The 8538-nt window shown below is 34.4% G+C and overlaps 1 non-coding gene and 1 pseudogene across 1 annotated transcript; one reads left to right on the top strand and one right to left on the bottom strand.

Moving 5' to 3' along the window:
- Positions 1-353: 353 nt before the first annotated feature.
- Positions 354-485, bottom strand: LOC131170101 (small nucleolar RNA snoR111). The gene has a single exon (XR_009141049.1). It is a non-coding gene; the product is annotated as a small nucleolar RNA snoR111 (small nucleolar RNA).
- Positions 486-3052: 2567 nt separating this feature from the next.
- LOC110655714 (protein CLMP1-like) lies at positions 3053-5719 on the top strand (annotated as a pseudogene).
- The last annotated feature ends 2819 nt before the right edge of the window (positions 5720-8538 follow it).

Here is an 8538-nt window from a genome sequence, read left to right as displayed (position 1 = left end):
GTTCATTCCCATTGAAATTTAAAGGAAAAATAAAAAACGGAGGATTTATGGCTTAGAGACTTTTGAGCAGACATGTAGAAACAATCATCGTCATTTCGAGCCTATCTTTCTCCAAAGATCAAATCCAACGGTATTGTGCAGCCAGGAACCATATCAACTGTCAAATTAAACAAAACCATTCAAAAAAGAGAACAGATTTCCCTAATGGAGAGTGCATCAGTAACCTTAGGAAATCCGCATGGACAAATTGATTCTCCAATAGGTTCAAAGTGAAGAAAAACCCCTATCGTTTTACACATCATTTGCAATCTCTCCACCATTCCTAATTCAGAATTTTTAAAAAAGAACAAAAAATGTGGACGAGCAACAATCGAATCGTCAATGGAAGAATGACGACTGAAACGATATCTCGGCCATGGATTTGTTATACCTGCCGTTCTTTCGAAGAAAAGAGACACTCCCAATCCGTCTCTCCTCTCCATAACAGAACAGAGGTTCCTTCTTTTATACAAAAAACTGACCTAGAGAATCTCTCTGCACTTTCTGATTAGCGACTGAGGAGGGATGAAGAATGTTAACTAAATGTATTTTGCGGGTTTATATAGGAGCTTAACCCTAGTCCCTTGGTTGCCCCTTTAACACTGAATTTACCAAAATGACCTGTCTCCTTTTGACTTGTTCATGCAGTCATGCAGCATATTTTGAAAAAAATAAAAATAAAAAATATTTTGAAAAATATTTTTTTTATTATTTCAATCTTTTTAATTACTAAAAGATATAAATTTAATTTTAAATATTTTTAATTAATATATTTTAAAAAATTTATAACAATTTTCTCAGTGATAATGTCAAGTAGATTTTAAATAAAATATAAAATAAAAGAGAGTACTTTTTCTTTTTTTAATTAAATTTAATAAGTTATTTAAATTAATAAATAATATTTATAAAAAAAACTATTACAAAAGTTTAAAAAAAAAAACAAAACTCATTAAAAACTATATAATTGATATACAAATTAAAATTTTCATTTCATTGGCTAACACATTTTCTTATTGGACTTGAATTCTTATAAATATAAGCGGAAGTTTATAGAATATATTTATATAATATTTAAATTATTCAGAGTCATTTTTTTATATAATTATAATTTTTTAAACTTTTATTAATATATAATTTTATAATATTCTTTTTAATTTATTCAATTTTTTATTTTTTATTAATCACAAATTTTCACAAATTATATTAAAAATATCATTTTCAAAGAAAATAATGAAATCTTGATTTGATGCCCATGAAAAATAGTTAAGATATAAGGTGTAAAAATGAAAAGGGAAAAGTATGCTTAAGTACTTTGTGGTCTATGTATTTTATTAAAAGGAACTTGAGGTTTACTTTTTTTCACATAAGAGCCTATAGTTTAACACTTTTAGTCTTAAGGGACAAAATAATTAATGATGTTAGATTTTTACTGATGTGATAGGTATGCATTAACATGGTGATGACGTGGCATGCCATCAATACTACATCAGCGACAAGTCAGCACCACATCAGCGATTTTATTATTATTATTATTTATTTTGAGACCCAAGTGCAAAAGGTTAAAATCACATGTCTCTTAGATATCAAAGTTAAAAGCACATATCCCTTAAGTGCCAAAAAAATGAAAGCTCGGACCTTGAATGCTAAAAGTTTAAAAGTACATGATATTTAAGTGTATTTTATCTTTGATTTATAAATAATTATTTATATTTTGACAAACAAATCCATAAATATTATAATTATTATAATTCATTTGTTTTTGTCTCTCTTTCTTATTCTGCTTCTCTCTTTCCATGTCTTTCACTATTTCTCTTACTATTTAGGTCTCTCTCCTTTTATCCATCTCTTTCTCTCATTCTCTTTCTATTTGAGTCTCTCTCCATCATTTTCTCCCTCCATCTATCTCTTTTAACATTTCTATCTTTCTATTTTGATTTCTTTCTATCTCTGTCTCCCTCACTCTATCTCTGAGAGGGAGAGAAAGGAGAGACAAAGATAAAAATATTAGAAATAATTATAATATTTAAAGATTGATTTGTAAATCCAAGTGTATATTATATTATATTTTAATTTTTTTTTTTTTTTTCATGACTTTTTTTTTTTTTTTTTTTTTTTAAAGGACATATACTTTTAACTTTTGACACTTAAAAAATATATACTTTTAATTTTTGACATCTAAGAGACATACACTCTTAACCCTTTGCAATTAAATTCTAAAATAAATAATAATAAGATTACTGATGTATCTCTAACTTGTCACTAACGTGACATTAATGGCATGCCATATCATCCTTATAATTAAAGCATATCTACCACACCAATAAAAAATTTAACACCACTAATTATTTTATCTCTTAAATACTAACAATATTACATTATAGGTTCTTGCGTGTAAAAAAAAAATATTAAATTTCTTTTAATAAAACAGGTAAACTACTACAGAGTATTTAAGTGTCCTTTTCTCAAATGAAAAAGACCATTTTGTGCCCATCGTCACAGCTGCAGCACAGAGATTCAGGTAGATCTCTCGGCCCGCGTCTAATGTGATGATTATCCAATTGCCCAAGGGAAGTCGACAGATCATGCCACTAGTCTACAGATTAAGGTTTGGTAATGACCTGACAAACAAGGGTCCTTGTCATACGATTAAATCCGTTGATGAACCTTTCTTACCATCCAGGGTTTCAGCTTTCCAAAAGCCCCCCATCTTCCATTTCACTCCCTGCACTCAACTCTTAGCATTTATTATTTTCTTCTCAAGCTGAGCTTTTGATAGCTTACAAGCTAGAAAGGCTTCATCTTTCAGCTTGACTTTGTCAATAATGGTTTCTTAAGTAATCTTTGCTCTCTCGGTCTGTCTCTCTCTCTCTCTGTTATTATAACTGAAATTCTTCTCTGCAGCACCTCAAAGATTGCTGCTTCAATTATTATTATTTTTTTTATTGAATAAAAGCTCGGATATTTATATACTGGGGCGTTTTTGAGCGTGCGAGAAATATAGTGAGCTAATTTTATGGGGAAATCATGAGGAAGAAAAAAGAAGGGTGCTGGTGGTTCAAACCAAGCATCAAGCGGTGATATTGGTAATGTTTCAAATTCAACAAACATTGCAAATGCTAACGGTGGTGTCGATTTCGACTCCCCAATATTTTTGAAAAGAGCCCATGAGCTTAAAGAAGAAGGGAACAGGAGGCTCCAAAACAAGGATTACGGGGGTGCTCTTGAACAGTACGATAATGCTCTTCGATTAACTCCCAAACCATCCTGATCGTGCTGTGTTCCACAGCAATAGGGCTGCTTGTTTCATGCAAATGAAACCTATTGATTATGAGACTGTTATTGCTGAGTCTACTATGGCCCTCCATGTCCAGCCTTGGTTTGTAAGGGCTCTTCTTAGGAGGGCTCGTGCATTTGCATTTGAGGCAATAGGGAAGTATGACATGGCGATGCAGGATGTTCAGGTATTGTTAGGGGCTGAGCCAAACCACCTAGATGCTTTAGAGATTGCCCGGAGATTGAGGACAGCAATGGGTCGATCAGCAGGACCTCCAAAGCCGCTCTTCTTCCGATGCACTGGGGGCATATGCAGTTCGTGGTGCACCAAATGCTGGAATCGGGCCTTGTTTACCAGCCCGGCCAGTCTCCAAGAAGGGGGCAATTCCAACTGGGGGATTGGTTGCATCGGGTGGTAATAAAGTGGAAAAGCCTCAAGTGAATTTGATCAGTGAAAATGGTCCCGAGACTAAAACCCAGTTGCCAAAACTTATGTTGAAGCCTTCAAATGGTTCTTCAAAACCTGGTGCTAATCTGGCCAAGGATAGCCAAGGAGAAGAATCTTTATCTTCATCAGTGTCATTGCCCATTCATGGCTATGTTTCCAGTGCAATGGAGGCCATTGAAACTGATATATGATCATGAAATAAGACTGGGACGGATGCCAGTGAATTGTACTTTTGAAGTGCTAAGGGATATTGTCAGCAAAAGCTTTCCATCTTCAAAGTTAGTTTTGATCAAATATAAAGATGATGATGGTGATTTGGTAACTATAACATGTACAGCTGAACTCAGATTGGCAGAGTCCTCTGCAGACAACCTCTTGCCTAAGGAGCCTGATGTAGATAAAACTGATACAACTGGCAAGTTAAGATTACACATTGTTGAGGTGAGTCCAGAGCAAGAGCCTTCTCTGCTGCAAGAAGAAGAGGAGAAACCTCTGGAGACCGAAGGGAATAAGGGAGACGAAAGTGTGTCTCATTCATCTCTCAGAGAATCTGTGATGGAAACAGATGATATTGAAATTGATAAGTCAGAGAAAGAAGCTCCAAAAGAGAAGATAGGAGCTAGAGAAGATCCAGGGAGCAGGGAAGTAGAGATGGATGATTGGTTGTTTGAATTTGCTCAGCTTTTTCAGACCCATGTTGGTATTTACCCGGATGCTCATGTTGATTTGCATGAACTTGGGATGGAGCTGTGTTCTGGGGCACTTGAGGAGACAGTGATAAGTTAGGAAGCTCAAAACCTCTTTGACAAGGCTGCCTTGAAGTTCCAGGAGGTGGTTGCTTTAGCTTTCTTCAACTGGGGAAACGTTCACATGTGTGCAGCAGGGAAAAGGATTCCCTTAGATGAGTCTGCTGGAAAGGAGGTAGTGTCAGCATAACTTCAAGTGGCTTATGACTGGGTCAAGGAGAAATATTTTTTGGCAAGAGAGAAGAAGTAGGAGGAGGCGCTCTTGATGCTAGAACTGGGGTAACAGCAATTTGAAATGCCTAAACTTCATTGGTCATTTGTGCTTGCTAAGAAAATAGATCTATCTGACTGGGACCCTACAGAAACTCTTACACTTTTTGACAGTGCAGAGGAGAAGATGAAAGCAGCAACTGAGATGTGGGAGAAGCTGGAGGAGCAGAGAGCAAATGAGCTAAAAGATCCAAGTGCAAGCAAGAAGGAAGAATTGTCGAGAAGAAGGAAGAAACAAGAAGTGTTGAAGGTGATTCCTCTCACAGTGGTGCTCAGGGAGAGATTTCTCCAGAAGAAGCAGCTGAACAAGCAGCAGTGATGCGATCACAGATACATCTCTTCTGGGGTAATATACTATTTGAGCGATCCCATGTTGAATGCAAGTTGGGGATGGATGGTTGGAAGAAAAACCCTGATACTGCTGTTGAACGATTTAGGCTTGCTGGAGCTTCAGAGGCTGGCATTTCAATGGTTTTGAAAAACCATTGTTCCAATGGAGATGCAGTAGAAGGAGATGAGAAAGAGGATAAGAATGGTAATGCTGATGATGGTCGTGAATCAGAAAAGAGCAAAGAGACTGATAAAGTATAAGGGAAGTAACAAGTACTGATATTTTTTTTTATGTGCATGGCAGCAATGAATTATGTCCATATATTCCATTAACAATGAGTATGAAATGGTATAGGGTAAGTGCTTTGTTCTCAGCTAAAATCTTTTCTTTTGGATTTGAGAATTTTGGTCCCAACCATGAACAACGAGCATTGGTGTATTTGAGCCACATTCCTTTTTAAGGCTTGATGTTTGCTTCAAGGTTATGTTTGTCTCTTCACATACTAATGAGTTTCTCATAAACAATTTCATATGCGAAGGATTTTGGACATTAGTGCTTCTTCTTATTGTGGTCTAATAATGCAATTCTACGTACTTTATCCCATTATTTGAAGCTACCTGTATGTTTGTCTTGAACAATATTTTCATTTATAATTTTGATTTATTGAACTACTCCGTGCATGTGATGCAAACACATCATCTGTTCTGTTGGTACTTGGTATAAAATTGAAGGAATACATTTATGGCTATCAGATGATGTTTCCGATGGATGGAAATTGGATTTGATTGGGAAGGGATGATGGATTTGGCATTTCTGAAAATTGATAATTACTTTCTTTGCTATGCTTAATTAATGATTGTAGAGTTGTATGTTGGTATCTTTTCTCTCTGTTGATATTCACAAGCAAGAAGTGGTTGCTTTTCTTTGCGATTGGTTATTTCCACTTGTGCAAGTGACAAGTGAATAGTTGATACTTACATTTTCATGATCTTTCTTTGAATTTTTTTAAAATTTTTTTATTTTCCATTTATCTTTACTATTGAAATATTATAATCATATTTATTCTCAAGATATTTATATGAGATATAAATAAGATGGAGTAGTAAGTCTAATGCTACATAACAAACATGATAAACATGATAAACACTTATACATGATAAGTAGGTCGAACCAGTGACGCTTATGATAAGCACATGGAGTTTACTCTTGTTAATGCATTGTCATGTATCATATCAATGCATATAATCTTTAGACCTGAGATAACACAGTTATCTTGTATATAGGTGGTTTGAGTTTGATATTACTTTCATACTTATACTGTGTATGGGTATATTAGCATGTGTTGGCTCCTATTAGTTATATATGGAGATAGGTGTTGATCAAGATGGAATCTGTTATCCTAAGTAAATAGAGATAAAATCCTAAGTTCATTTAATTGTTCTTAATATTTCAAGTTCCTAGCCAGGACAAACAGATTTAGTCATAAAATAGTTTCTGACAAGAAAATCTAATTAATCAAGAACTAGAATTAAAAGAAAACATAATGTTCATAGCAAATGAGGTTTAACATTAACTATGACTCCAGCTCGAATTAGGATTTTATAACGGAGAGATTCTAGTGTATGGTAATATATGATTAAAGGTTTATTTAATATATTCCTTATTATTGATTGAGTGGTCATGGCATATTATGCTAGATGTCAACTATGGTGTACGAGATGCCTGAAATGACTTAGAGAAATCATTTACGGTAAGAAAGAGTTCTAATGATATTAAGAGTTAATATCATTTCTCATTGTCAATAAGTAATGAGCCTAGTAAGTCACACATCTATACAAGCTAATTACCATTTAAAATGTGATTTAATTAATTAATTAAAGAGTTTAATTAATTAATTAAAAAGGTTTGGTTTGCAATAAGATTGCAAAGTCCCTAGCATGACTTGAAATCAAATCTAGATTATTAGATGTATAATATAAATTAAATTTATATTTAATTTGATTAAATATGAATTTAATTATGAGAAATTAATTAATGGAGATTAATTAATTAATTAATTTATATTTGATGTAACTTGATTTAAAGAGGAGAAATTATAATTTTGAGTTGAGAACTCAAATTAAAAAGTAAGAGCAAATTGATCTTTTCACATGGTGACATGTGACACCATGAGATGGTGACACATGGCACCATATGATCTTGCCACTTGTCTTCCTATAATGGAAGACCACATGTCATGATTTAAATGGAGCTTGACACTTGGCTTTATAGAATTAAATCAAATAATAACAAGATGGGATCTTGTGATGATATGTGGCAAGGGAGTTAGGGTTTAACCTAAGTATATAAAGAAATGTTATAAAGAAAAACCAGTCACTCCTCTCTTTTCTCTTATGTTGGACGGCAACATGGAGTTCTCTTCTCCTCTTCAATTTCTCAATTGATTTAAAGAGAAAAACTTTGATTTCCTATTGAATTAAAATTATTAGAAAGTATTTCTAAATCCCAATACATTCATACAACCTTCACAAAACAAAATCCCATTTCAAAATTGGTTGACAAGGCTTGAGAAGCCAATCTAGGGGCTGCCATTGCAACTTTGGTGTGTGCTTGTGGTGAACAAAAGAGAGGGACAATATTTGGGGTCCTAAGTACATCCTAAGAGGCTTCAATTGTGCATCAAAAGGTTAGTACCTAAAAATCTTCTTTTAGTTAGGGTTTAATTGAATTAAATGTTAATTCATAATCTTTAATGGCAAATAAAACTTTAATGCATGCTAAAATATGTTTTGGTATGCAATTGGGCATTGAACTCTGCCTAAGTAGTTTTCGCTTAGCCGGTCCCAAGCCTAGATAAAGGAGGAGGGTTGTGATAGGTGATAACCAGCGTAAAAATTTCGTCACACCTTATGATATGGATTCAAATAATATAAACGTTGGGGCATCCTCTATTTACGACGCGCTACATCAGAGCCCGAGTTTAGTGAGAAATATGCAAGGGTGTAGGGCATTCTCCAAAAGCGATGCGCCATGTCGGCGCCTGGGTGTGGTGTTAAGTGAGCAAGGGTTCCCACATCATGGATGGGTATGGGTAAAGAAGTTAGTACATAGGACATATAATAGAACAGATAGTGAAACAGAACATAAGATAGATATAGAAAACAATAGAAGATATCATAGAAGGAGACCAATTAGGAAGGAACAGGATAGGAGGAGGATCAGGGTTGGTACTTGGAATGTTGGATTACTTACAGGAAAATTAATGGAGCTTGTGAATACCTTGGAAAGGAGAAGGGTGAATATTGCTTGCATTCAGGAGACTAAATGGGTAGGAGAGAAAAGTAAGAAAGTGGGTAATTCATAGTACAAACTGTGATTTACCGGAAAGAAGAGAAACAAGAACGGAGTGGGCATAATCATAAACAGGACAT

Source organism: Hevea brasiliensis, chromosome 1 (genome assembly GCF_030052815.1).
Source record: "Hevea brasiliensis isolate MT/VB/25A 57/8 chromosome 1, ASM3005281v1, whole genome shotgun sequence".
NCBI classification, from domain to species: Eukaryota; Viridiplantae; Streptophyta; class Magnoliopsida; order Malpighiales; family Euphorbiaceae; genus Hevea; species Hevea brasiliensis.
The sequence above is the reverse complement of the archived record's forward strand: the minus strand, read 5'-3'. Positions and strand labels throughout refer to the sequence as shown.